The 13938-nt window shown below is 40.9% G+C and overlaps 1 protein-coding gene across 1 annotated transcript in view; it reads left to right on the forward strand.

Annotated features, from left to right (window-relative positions):
* Positions 1–13938, forward strand: part of adcy5 (adenylate cyclase 5) — a 105276-nt gene that overhangs the window by 42037 nt on the left and 49301 nt on the right. The window lies entirely within an intron of this gene.

Raw genomic sequence — 13938 nt, forward strand, 5'->3', positions numbered from 1 at the left:
CCCCCTTCCCTTCTCACTCCAGTATAAAAGCACACAAAATCACACTCATTTTCACCACTTCGGAAATACACTCAACAGGTTCAAAAAACACAAGACTTCTTGGCAGTCTCTATGAGCGGAACGCCAGAGTTATGAGAGAAACACCGGGCCTGGCTGTCCTCACAAAGCTTTCTCAAATGATGCCACGACTCATATTTGTTTGGAGGTTTTGTCCATGATATTGTAGTTACAGTACCTCACATACAGAAGATGGCTTGCTTTAGCTTTAGGCGTGACCAAGGCCAAGAGTGACTCAGAGTCGCCTGGAAAATCGCTGTTGAACATACAAACAATAGACAAGTATTTAACAGCTTTATAAGAGTGGCTTTCTGCCACTCTTTATACGCCTGCAGAGTTGAACGCTCCTCTGAGTAGCCTACTAATCACTGCATGGACAGAAACGCTCATCTGGACTCAGTCAGTAATTGGGTTAGAGCAGCCTCTCCTTAGCAACTAATTGAAAGAGGAGGGGACACGGTGTGAGATCCCAGCGTCTCTGTGACTGATCAGTTCAATGAAGAAAGGGAAACCAGGGCTGGGGGGTGGTGACTTGTGGCAATGCAGAAATAGATAGAACACAGAAAAAAGTGTATGGTAGAGCAGTGGTTCTCAGGCCACGACCCCCCAAAATAATTATATTTGAACTGGGACCCCCCAAAATAATCATATTTGGGGACCCCCCCACCCTGACAAGCACTTGGAATTGTAGGCATTACATTTAGTTTGACTCGGTTCCATAGCTAAATATTGTGAAAATAGCCTAATCTACAAGCTCACAGCGAGGCGTTGTGATTAGGCTATTTTTGCCTCTTTCTTATATTATTTGGCCAATGTTTGACCAGTTTGTTGATTACTTTTGATGCAATAATTATCTTTTTCATTTCTTTTTTGTGAGGTATTAAAAAGGTCTTAAAAATCCTTAAATTGTCACTTCACTGTCATCTGGGGACCACCCCAACATCATATGGGGACCCCCCTGGGGGTCCCGACCCACAGGTTGAGAACCACTGTCGTAGAGAGACATTTCAGCTGAACACTGTGCCAGAATCACTCCAATTATTCTCACAAGAGGATCTATTCAGTCTTTCCGATTATTGCTCAAAATATGTAGTTTACTCATCATGATTGGATGGAATTACACGGATGGGATTGCGCTTCGTCTGATTGCTTTATCTCCTTTACTGCTAGTTCCATAAAGATCCTGACTATGTGTCTCTCTTAGGGGAATAAATTGAATCTTGGACCCACCAAAGCGGGACGGCTCATCTCGGGAGACGCACTTATGTTTCTCAACGTGGTTCATAATTCCAGCAGACTGTAAGACGCCTTCATTGTAGAGTTCTTTTTTCTCTATGAACTCGGGGCTTTTCCAGTAACACAGTGAATGTGTTCTTGTCCCATTTCAGAAGCCCAAGTCTTAAAAGTAAGATGGAGTCCTGAGTCCTTTTCCCTGGCTTTGAATTGTGTCTCAGCAGAGAGATAATCCTAACAAAACATTATTTCTCTGTGCCAAGAGGACATCTGACATTATACCTGGCTTACCTGGCTGTCCCTGAAGCCTGTTTGTTTGGTCTGTATTTGGAAGTTCAGTTAGTCAGCCAGTGAGTGACCCCTGTGTCTCTCTTTGAAGCTCTAGATGAAAAAGTGTGGATGCTTTTTGTTCTGTTTGGTTGTGTGTGTGTGTGTGTGTGTGTGCGTGTGCGTGTGCGTGTGTGTGCGTGCGTGTGTGTGCGTGTGTGGTCTCTTTCTTCTTCAAAGGTGTGACTCATGAGTTAACCTTTAAGCCTACAGTACATGCATTAAGCATCGACGTGGAGACGTCAGAACACTTGAAAGCGTTTGCTGGATGCTGGTGGTGAGCCCATGTACTGGGAAAGCTTGTGTGTGTGACAGTCAGAAGAGAAAGTCTGCCAAACACAACTGGGCCCATAACCTCCACCCTCCCCGGTCTTACTGAACAATTTAGTTTGCTGTTATTACAATAGCAGGTAGGTAGCAACATCACAACAATTGTTCAAGGAGTGTAGTGTCCGACACCAGATTTTGCGAGAGAAATAAGCAACCAGGTCTCTGAAAACAAGCCCAAAAGAAGCGACTTAGGCCAAGAGCACTTTAATCCTATACGTACACATCGGATATTTGAAAATAGCCGATCTACAAGCTCTCAACGTTGTAAGCTTGTGGATCTGCAATTTTTAACACCAATATTTACAAGCAACTTTACAGAAAACAAGCCCAAAGTCGCTTATAATAAGCGGACATGGCAACCCTGTCTGACACCCTGACCTTGCTGCCTGCCTGTCTTGCCTGACTACAGTGGGAGCTCAAGACTGACTAGGGCTGCAACTATTGTCTTATTAATCTTAGCGATTATTCTATTGATAATGATTTCACTTCGTCAAATGATCGAGAAGCACATTTTTCTTTTCTTATTTTTTTTATATTAAAAAAGAAATTGTATTCAACAAATCAGCGCAAAAGAAATTGTAATTGTGTTTTGTAATCAACTAAATCAATCATTCTGATCAACTTAACAACCGAACAACTTAAGCCCTGTTTTATGCTTTGTTGTACAACGGTGTCATGCTAAAATATTTTCAAAAATAGCTGATCTGCAAGCTCACAACATGTCGTGATGTGATGTGATGCGTTGTGATCTTGTAGATGCGTTTTTAAAAAAATCTATAATTTCATTTATAATCGATTACTGCGATTAACTGTTGCTCCCCTATAAAGCTGAACTTGATGGACCAGGTCAAGAGGGTCACCGGCCTCACAGCCTGTCCATTCATAGTGATCAGGGACAGCTGGAGGGAGAGGACTGGTTGTATGGATCGTGTCGCTACGCCCCAGTATAGATTGATTGATTGAAAACTTAATTAGCAGTTTGCCAAAAAAAGCACAGGAAAGTACAGTTCAATACTGTAAGCCTATGGCTTGTTTCCATTGTGGTCCTTTGTACTCAATTCATCAAAACATTTAATGACAGACAAATATACAATACTATGCAAAAACCCAGTGTGTGGGGGGGGGGGGGGGGATTAGGCATTGACTTTTTACAGGGAATTGCAGCCACTTGTAAGTGCTCTTGAAGGAGAGTAGGGATTTACACTCCTTTAAGACTGTTGGTAGGGTGTTCCACATTTTTGTGGCATAGCAGGAGAACAAATTTAACCCCTTGTTTGAGCCAAATCTGGGTTGAACGTGATTAGTGGAGCTTCCTCTGGTGTTGTGATTGTGGACTTTATTGATATTTTGTAAGTAGTTTGACAGGTACATGGGTGTAGATATTCCTGAGAACAGGTCTCAGGAAGCTGTGTTAATGGAAATGAGGGAAAATGACACAGGCATTGTAATTGTAATCAAGGGAGTTCCTGGAGGAGGTTAACTGATGTAACAGGGAACAGAAGGGCTGTGTGTGTGTGTGTGTGTGTGTGTGTGTGTGTGTGTGTGTGTGTGTGTGTGTGTGTGTGTGTGTGTGTGTGTGTGTGTGTGTGTGTGTGTGTGTGTGTGTGTGTGTGTGTGTGTGTGTGTGTGTGTGTGTGTGTGTGTGTGTGTGTGTGTGTGTGTGAGAGAGAGAGAGAGAGAGCGTGCGAGAGAGCGAGAGATTGCTTAATGCTTGGAGACTTGTTCCTTTGCATAATTACCCAATATGTCTATCCACTTGAAAATAACAAGCTTTCTGTGTGTTTTAAAACAAATAGAACAATCTTAAATCCTGCACATCAGAATGGGTGGCTAGGAAGACTGCCAATGTAAAACACGGCGAGTTTCCCTAGCCCTGTTCTAATAAAAGGCTTTCATTCCTTTTCCATTTTTACAGGCCCATTGCGTACAAATCCCACAAACTGTACTTATTGAGAGACCAAAGACTATTATTAAAAGCAGTAAAATAACGAGTCTCTCAGTGTTAGCACAAATTACATATTTAATTAATAGATGTTTGTAAAATAAAACCTTCACAATAAAAAGAAGGAAAAAAACCTGTCACAGCGGACTGTGGCTGTCGAGTGCGAAAATATTGCAACAGACTGTGTTGCCAGATTTTGTGAGAGAAACGAGCCCAAAATATACACACACAGGGGGGTCCCCAGCTGAATTACTTAATATAGCATCAAAACCAGTTGTTACCACTTTAACCATATATACATCTGCTATTTCAAAAACGTTTTTCAAAGATTTTGAAAAATGTGGAAACATCTTGATCTGTCCCTGGCACAACATATTTTCAGATAGGGGTCTGAGGTCATCTTAATTTGGGGGGTCCTTGACATGAAAAAGTTTGAGAACCACTGGTTTAAATGGCATTAGGAAGGAAACCCAAATAAGCAAAGTCACTAGAAACAAGCCCCAAAACAAATCCGCAACTACCTATATTTACAAGCAACTTTACAGAAAAACAAGCCCAAAGTCGCTTATGATAAGCGGACATGGCTACACTGACAGCAAACCACTTGTTTCCTCACGTGAGAGAATTTGAGCTCAGTGCAATGCAGCTAGCATCACGCTCCCGCTGGTCTGCTCACAGTGTTCAGCATGCGGCACATGACTTGCATTTATCCTTAGTGCACACAATGCGTCTTATTGTGCTAACTAAGGAGGGGTAACTATGCACTTGGAGATCTCTCGTGTTCAATCCAACTCATCAAACTGAAATTAAGTGGGCAGGCACACTGCTGCGATATCCGTGCTGGCAGGGTTAACAAAGGCTTAATTATTGGGTCTGTCACATTTCCTCACAAATGAAGTCAGTGTCTGTCTAGATCTTGTTTCCAAAAAGGGCTTTATTTGCCTGTCGGGCCGCTTTTAATTTGAACTTGTGTTGACCTGACCTTGACTGTGGTGGTCAGTACATCTTAACCACTGAAATCCTACTTAGTTGTACTACATCAAATAGCAAAAATAGCCGATCTACAAGCTCACAATGCGTCAAAAACACGTTGAGAGCTTGTGGATCTGCTATTTTTATTGAATGTTTGCCTATTTTCACAGATTGTTTGCCTATTTCCGCCAAGTGTTCACCTATTTTTTGACAGAATGTTCGCCTAATATGAGGTGTCCAGAGTAGGAATGCTATAGGGTTCATCTGGTTAAACCTAGCCTGGCTCCAGCCCATGAATCGCTAGCCTCTCATTCAGGGTCTGGTGACGCTGTCGAAGGCGGGGTTTTCTCGGTTGAAAATCTAACTGGCGGCGCGGCCCAATTGAGATCGGGATAATCCAGTATGAACCAATCTTCAAAGAGTCCCACTTTGGCCACGCCCCCATCTCAGAAAACGGCTGCACTGAGAGGGCTTTCAGACTGAATAATAATGGAGTGAAACGAAATGAAAATTCAGGCTGAGTGTCAGGCTAGGTTAAACCAGGTGTGGAAATTATTGTTCCACTGAGACCAGGGATTACCCCTAAACTCTACTTTATTAGCGCAGGTGGACAAGCTTACAGTTAATGATTTTATTGTCTAAAAATGTACTATGATGCAATCAATACACATCACAACAGTACACTATAAAACTGCACTGCCAACACAGCATAGCACAGCAGTTAAGTTAAATTATCACTGCCATCAGGGGTCCCGGTCCAACAAATGCAGTATGTCAGGCACGTTGAATTGACAGGTGGGTATAAAATCAAAAGGCTGATGTGAAACCTACAGTAAGGCCCTGGGAGTTATGTACAGTAAGCCAGTGGTTCTCAAACTTTTTCATGTCAAGGACCCCCCAATTAATATGTATTTGGCGCAGACCCACATACAATATTTGTGTTGTTAAAAAGTATAACAACACTAATCTTTTAATTAGCAGGTCTACAAGCCCACAATGTGTAGGGTTAGAGTGATTAAACTGATACTATATTAACTAACTTCGCTATAGGGACAGCCTGGATCCCCCTCAAGGACCCCCAGGGGTCCCCGGACCCCACTTTGAGAACCAGCGATGTAAGAAACATCGTAAAGGAAGTGTAGCAGAGAGATGAATTAGGCTAAAAATGAAGACTGCTGGGTAAATATTGACACCCTGGCTCTCGCTCTGTGGCCGTTTTATGGCCCCTGCTGGCAATTATTAATCACCCACTAAAATAATGTTGTGCTTAGCAAGGCACAGCACACGTTTGTTCGCACGCGCGCGCGCGCGCACACACACACACACACATACACACACACACACACACACACACACACACACACACACACACACACACACACACACACACACACACACACACACACACACACAGTACATAAGACACGGGTGGGCTCATTGCGTTGTTACTAACAACACTGTATGAGCAGGAGTTGATAAACAGAAGTGTCCTGGCGTTGATCCACATGTATGTCGTGGAACTCACTGACTACTTAAAGGGAAACTTCACTTATTTTGAACCTGAATCCCATTGTACTGATGGGAGGAGATTACTGTACGTCATTTCACATCACGGGCGTGCTGAGAATAAAATTGGAGCATTTTGAAAGCAATTTTTCCCCTTTTTGTTTAACAGAAATAAACGATGGTAATTTTTTTTAATTAGTTTTTGCGACACTACATTATCTCTTGTTTCCATAGATTAGTTTTTGCGACACTAAATTATCTCTTGTTTCCATATCAGAACAATTTGAGTGATTTAGGTTCAAAATCGACACTTACCCCTTTAAGCTCATCGTCTTGGCTTCATTTTAGTTGTTTAGTAGTACCCTGGTGCTCCTGTTGAGTTTTGCTCATCCTGTCTGTGGGAGAAAAAATGATAAATTACTGTTGGGTGAGGTCACAGCCACGCCCCTCACGCATGCATAAATGCACAATATGCATGTCTAAGAAGAATATGGAAATGCAAACAAATCGTAATTGCTATGTCGTTATGGAAACCGTTATGGTCTGCTAAGATAAGTGAAACATCTATGTAACCTGATAAAGGTGGCATGAAGATCAGTTTCTTCCATAAATCTCAACATTGGCTTGGATGTGTTTGCGAGTAGTGCAAAAATGTATTAACCGTTTATAACAATAATCATAATAATACATTTTATTTATAATGCAGATAGATAAAAAAAATAGATACAAAATATACATATTAAAATCACGCAAGCATAAAAAGGAGGTAAAACACTATAGCTAAACGAATGCTTTGTTATAACAGAGATGTACGTTAACGGACAGAACCTCACAGTGAGACTCACTTCCCTCAAATGCATCTCTGACATTCCTACGCAGTAAACTCCCCAGTGCTAATTTATCCATCAGTAACTCTTGAGAGTCACGGGTCCATTTGGTTACATTGGCACACTCCCAGAGTTAAATTAACCCATTAAAGGCGGGAGAGCATCTGTGTAATTCTAGCTAGCGTTGGCTATTCAAAAATAGCAAATGTACAAGCTCGCAGCATGTCACTTCCTGCCACGCTGCATGCTTGTACATCTACTATTTTTGAATCTTGAAAAAGTGTGAGAACTACCGATTTAGACAGCTTTCTTTTTTTTAATCCGCCTGCAGGTCTTAATGGTTTAACTGTGTTATTCAGGTTGTTGTTGTTGTCGTTCAGTGTTGGTGGCATCATGTTGATGTTGTGGTGCTGAGTGCTGCAAGCGTGTGGTGCCATCCATTAGTCTGACCTCCACCGTGAGCACTGTACGTACAAAGATACACAGATGAGTAATGTACCTGGGGATCAGCCATTATGCAAACTGCGTCTGCTTGCCTGCTATGGCTTTTGGGCAGAGATGCATTGCTTGTGTACACAGTAAAAAATCCTCAGTGTCAATTTAACTCCGAAGCGTGTACAAACGGAAGCTAAATGGACCCCGTAACATGCCCACAGGCAGTGGTGTGAAGTAACTAAGTACATTTATTCAAGTACTGTACTTAAGAACACTTTTGAGGTATTTTTACTTTACTGGAGTATTTCCCATTTTCAATACTTTTACTTCTACTCCACTACATCTCAGAGGCAAATATTGTACTTTTACTCCACTACAATTATTTGAAAACTTTAGTTACTAGTTACTTTGCAGATATAAATTAGTAAATTATAAAACACACATTAACCACTTTAGCCCTATTTTATACATAGGCTATTTGAAAATAGCAGATCTACAAGCTCACAACGCGACGCGTTGTGAGCTTGTAGATCTGCTATTTTCAAACATTTTAGTACTTTTACTTTTGGTAATTTAAGTATATTTTGATGCCAATACTTTTGTACTTTTACTCGAGTAAATTTTTAATTCCGGACTTTTACTTGTAACAGAGTACTTCTACATTGCGGTATTGATACTTTTACTTAAGTAAAACATTTGAGTACTTTTTCCACCACTGCCCACAGGCAGGAGTTGTGTACACCTGCTCCGTGCCCCCCCCCCCCAGACTCTGCTTGCATTGCAGCAGAGTTGGTCTGGAGCTGGAATGTGAATTAGGCTTAATTGTTCGTCATCAGATTACAATGAAAATGAGTTACCGAAACGCCCTTGAGTGTCCTTGGTCTTTCGCGATTTGGCTGGTATTAAAATGACCGTGGTAGCGCTCGGCTAGACAATGTGGAAATGGAAATTATTATTACTCTTCCTCTTGTCACCGTAAGGTTTTGAGATGGCATTCATTTGTTAATGTCTGCATCATTGACCCTAATTAATCATCAGAGACTAATTACTTTCCCCCTACCGTTGTTTGATTCTTAAATTCCATCTGCCCGCTCACAGAGAGGAAATGTCTGGTCCCCAATTCAAATACGTGGAGTAGTGTTTTTTTCTCTGGTCTCACTTCCCCTCTGTGCAAGGAAAGGCTATAGGTTTCCAAATAAGGCCTTGGTGAGCACTGGGAGTATTAATAGAATAAGACTGCTGCTGGGGAATATTTGTATGAACCCACTGAAAGCCTTTATCTGATGCATGCATGCTGTTTCCATGGCAGTGAGTGGGCGGGATGCTACAGTATAGCTTAGACCGCTACAGTTAACCCATTGAGACCGGGAACACGTCCGTGTCATTTTCAGATTTGTTTGGCTATTAAAAGAAATAGCAGATATACAAGCTCATAGCGCAGCACCGAGTGCCGCGCTATGAGCTTGTAGATCTGCTATTTTTTTGAAAAAATCGTGGAAATATTGAATATAGATATATTTTTAAAGCGAGCATTTGTAACTCAAATATCTGCTTCTGGGGATTCTACAAATGTCTAAACAGTTTTTTTGAAAATGTATTTGGCCGTGGAAATAAATCTTTAAATGACACAGATGCGTTCCCGGTCTTAAAGGGTTAAGTGAAGTCCCTGCACAGCTGGAGCAGTTGGCTAATTGTTCCGTATGTTTGTATGTATTGTATGTACGTAAAATGTAGTCAGGCTAGAATGCTAGCTGTTCAAATGTGGATGTATGTCACGCAGGAGTGCAGGTGTTTTCCACAGCCTTGTCTCACACCATGTTGCAGGCATGTTCTTCTCACCAACTACAGGGGTTGTGTGCCTGACTATAGCATCCTCCTTAGAGCAAAAAAGTACACCCCCCCTCTGTTAACCAGGTCGAATTGCGGAATACCAATGTGATTGTAATGTTAGATATAATTGCTGTAATTGCTTACAGGTTTACTAAGAGTTCCTGACTAACGAGACCTTAAATCAGGGCTACTCAACTTAAGATGGCTCAGGGGCCACTCAGAAAAATTCCAAAAGTCCAAGGGCCGCAAGATAAAAATGTCGGTCCTATTTTGGATTTTTCGATTTTGTAACACACTACACATTGTTATTGTTATAAGAACATGTACATTTTGACATCATATTCTTTTCACTGTAGCTGTTTATTTTGTGTGTATATCCAGTGGCATCAGTTCAGCAAAAGCTAAGGTATGGCAAGGTTAGGGTTGCCAACTCCCAGAGATTGAAATAAGGGACACCTATCCTAAAAAAATTGGGGGTCAAACCCCCCAAAAAAAACGAAATGCATAGAAAACTATGCATTATACCTGTAACAATTGACGCACCTGTATATGTCTGTCTGTTTGTTTTTGGAAAAAAATTAAGCAACCCGGATATATTTGAACGGAAATGTATATTTTTATCCTGTGCTTAAAAAAAAAAAAAAAAAAAGCTGAGGGGCCGCAGAGACGCTGCGTTGGGGCCGCATGCGGCCCGCGGGCCGCGGGTTGAGTAGCGCTGCCTTAAATTAACATCAAATGATAAGATCAACATATCCAAACAAATAGACTGGAAATTAACTGCTGTGTCTGAGGACACAAATTGTCTCATGTTGAGTATATTTTTCCAAAGTATCGTTTGTCATCGGAAGATAACAATTCAGCCCCGAAACATCTCAGCTTGATACTTCTTTAGTAACACCAAAAGATAATCCCTTCCTCATTTGTCACATCTCTCCGTCTCACATAATATTCTCTCTTTTATTTGTCTTGGACCAGTCTCACTTCCAGCCCTAGTCGTCCTCCAGCCGATCCTCAGCTCTCGCTGGAGACCCTGCTGAGTTCTTTTTTTTTTGTACTTAATAAAGACATGTTGTGTTGCTGTCAGTTCCATGAACAGAGAGGCCTGTGACTCAGCTGGCTGATTCAGCCCATTGTATTGTTCTGTGAAAGCCTTAACCCATTCAATCCGCAAACGCAGTACGCACTAACAGTATCTTGCTATATCAGTGGTGCCCCAACTTTTCCATGTCAAGGAACCCCAAAATGATATTTATTTGGCCACGGACCCCCATCTCAAAATATGTTGTTCCCCAGAAGCACAGATCGGAGTTAAAAATGTTCGCTTTAAAACATAGCCTACATATAAATTCAAAGATTTGCACAAATAGTCAAGATTTTTCAAAAATAGCAGATCTACTTGCTTGTATATCTGCTATTTTTGAATAGCCCCAAAAAAAATCTTAAAATGACACGGATGCGTTCCCGGTCTGGATGGATTAAGGAACGGGCCACTGGCATAGGCTGGCTCCTGGCTGCCAGTCTCAGTACCCACCGTATGCATCGGTACCGTTCAGGGGAACAGGGTTTTTGTACCACCAAAGCCTTGGACACAACATGACAATTTACAGGCCGGTTGACGGGTGGAAACTTGGCAGTGGTAGAGCTTTGGCATACAGGGTGGACGCGTGTTCACCTCCAAATGTTGTTCATGGCTCTATGAATTTAAATGAGGTGGAGAAATCGAATTAAGCAACCCCCGAGTCCAACTCACCGATTATTTCCCCAAGTGTTTCTAGAGTAGGTGAAATGGGTCGTTTTGGTTAGCATGCAGGCATGGCACGCTCGCGCACACACACACGCACGCACGCACGCACGCACGCACGCACACACACACACACACACACACACACACACACACAACACACACACACACAACACACACACACACACACACACACACACACACACACACACACACACACACACACACACACACACACACACACACACACACACGGCAAGATTAACATCAAACTAATCATTTGGTCAGTGGTGGACAGTAACTTAAGAACATTTAATTTGTATACTTTACAATAATTAAGTACTCCAGTATTTAAACTCAAGTACAAATTTAACAGAGAAACTTTCACTTGCAGTTGAGTAATATTTGACCAGGAGTATTTATACTTTAACTCAAGTAATGAGGTTGAGTACTTTATCCACCACTACATTTGTTGATGCTTCATTCATACAGGTTGATGCTACAATTTGTCTTGCGAAAATTTACCTTGTTTCTAAAATGAATTACGTCGCTTTATCGCTGCATAATCACGCACTGTGTGGATGCACTCATGACAAAACAGCAGTTTATGTATTCACAAACTGCTTTAAAGGTAGTGTAAGTGATATTTTTTGGTTAAACAAAGTTTTTTTTTGTTAAAAGGTTAAAGCTCTATATTCTGATAGTAATCATTGCTATGGTGTTTGTTCAGTCACAGGGGTCTCCAGCTCTTTAATAAACAGAAAATAAATGTTCAGGTAGGTGACCAAATTTCATCCAATCAGGATGAAATTAGAGTATGAGACTACCCATTTATCAGCTTGTTCCAGTTCCAATTTCGTCTACTCATTTATTTGTGTCATCACTTCCAATTTCACTTGTTTAATCTGTATGGACCTGAAAATGCTTTTTCTGTTTAAAGAACTGGAGAGACATGGAGACTCCTGTTACTGAACAAACATTCTATAGCAATGGGAATATAGAGCAATTCAACATTTATTTTAACCACAGAAAATCACTTACCCTACCTTTAAACTCAAATTTAACCACAAGAAATAAATGTTCCTGCTGTGTATCCTATATTTGTATACACTAATCATAATACTCAAGTATTTGTGTTACAGCGCTGAAAAATTCTTAGTGTAAAAAATGTACCTGTAAGGTTTAAATTAACATGCATGATTTTGCAGTGGTTTAACAACTTGAATCCTCTATGCTTAGTAAGACCTTTTTTCACTCTACACCAAATCCCTTTGCACAAAAATAGCTGATCTACAGGCTCACAACGCGTTGCATTGTGACGCGTTGTGAGCCTGTAGATCGGCTATTTTTGGCAAGCTTTCCTCCCAGAATAGGCATGCTGGGGTTCCCACTGCAGCTTAAGCACCACACCACACCACACCACACCACACCACACCACACCACACCACACCACACTGCATCAAAATATCTACCGTTTCCATTACACAAAAGTACCCCCTCTCAAATCCACAGGTATGAGTAGCAGACTCCGGTCATTGACACTCATTTGTAATGTAAACATAGGTGGAGGTCATTGCTTTTTGTCTAACAATGTAATGTAGGTGAGTGGCCAACTGTCCTGTATACAAATGCAAATCACCTGTGCACGTGTGGGTGAACCATTTGGTTCGGTATGAACCAAATGGATCCTTATAACTGTGATTATAATACAATATAAATTATAATGTATACAACTATGCTAAGTATAATACACTATAATGGATTATAACTGATTATAATACAATATAAATTATTATAATTGATTACAACTACGATAATTATAACACTATAATAGATTTCAAGTGTGATCATAGTACACTATAAAGTAGTGTAATGTTTTACAACTATGATAATTATAATACACTATAATAGATTATAACTGTGATTATAATACACTATACATTATTATAATGTTTTACAACTATGATAATTATAACACTAGAATAGATTTTAACTGTGATTAAAATAATCTATAAAGTATTATAATGTTTTACGACTATATCCTGTTTAAATAAAAAGTTGGTGAGTGATCAGTCATTATGAAGTGTTTGGCCCCGTTTGGCCTAGCTCAGACCTACCCAGGACTGGGTACTTTTTAGGCACCAGTTTAGTACCACTTACACACCACTCTACCCACTTCATTGTAGTGGAAACCGAGGCACAAGTGGGCGGTGTGGTGTGGGGTAGGGTGAGGCCATGCATATGGAAAGCCGCCTTAAAGGTTCAAGGTTCAAGGTTGTAAATTGGGCCACGGTTGTCAAATTTACATATCATCAGATCATACACAAATCACCAAGGACTCTGATAGGTGGAGCAAAGATCTGTTTATTGGTTGGTTTGTCTAGGAAGGGGTTGTTCCACATAAAGGTCAAATAAGGAGCTTATTTCATGGATCAGCCCTTTTATGTGCCCATTCATCTGAAGACTTTTAAATGCTAAATAGAATGTACTTTTTAAATGTACCCAATACCCATTATTGTTTGCTATTCATGTGTAGATTCATGTACAGATTGTGTTTTTATCCTATTTTTGGGCGGTGAAACCGCCCCTATAAGTGAGGTTTGGATATTTGTACAACTAATCCTGCGCTGTGATTGGCCAAAAATGTACAAAAAGGTTTGGATATTTGTACAACAAACCCTGCACTGTGATTGGCCAATCACAGTCTATTCAGGACTGTGATTGGCCAGTGTCACATG

This window comes from Gymnoscopelus braueri, assembly GCF_963280865.1.
Source record: "Gymnoscopelus braueri genome assembly, chromosome: 18".
Classification (NCBI taxonomy): Eukaryota; Metazoa; Chordata; class Actinopteri; order Myctophiformes; family Myctophidae; genus Gymnoscopelus; species Gymnoscopelus braueri.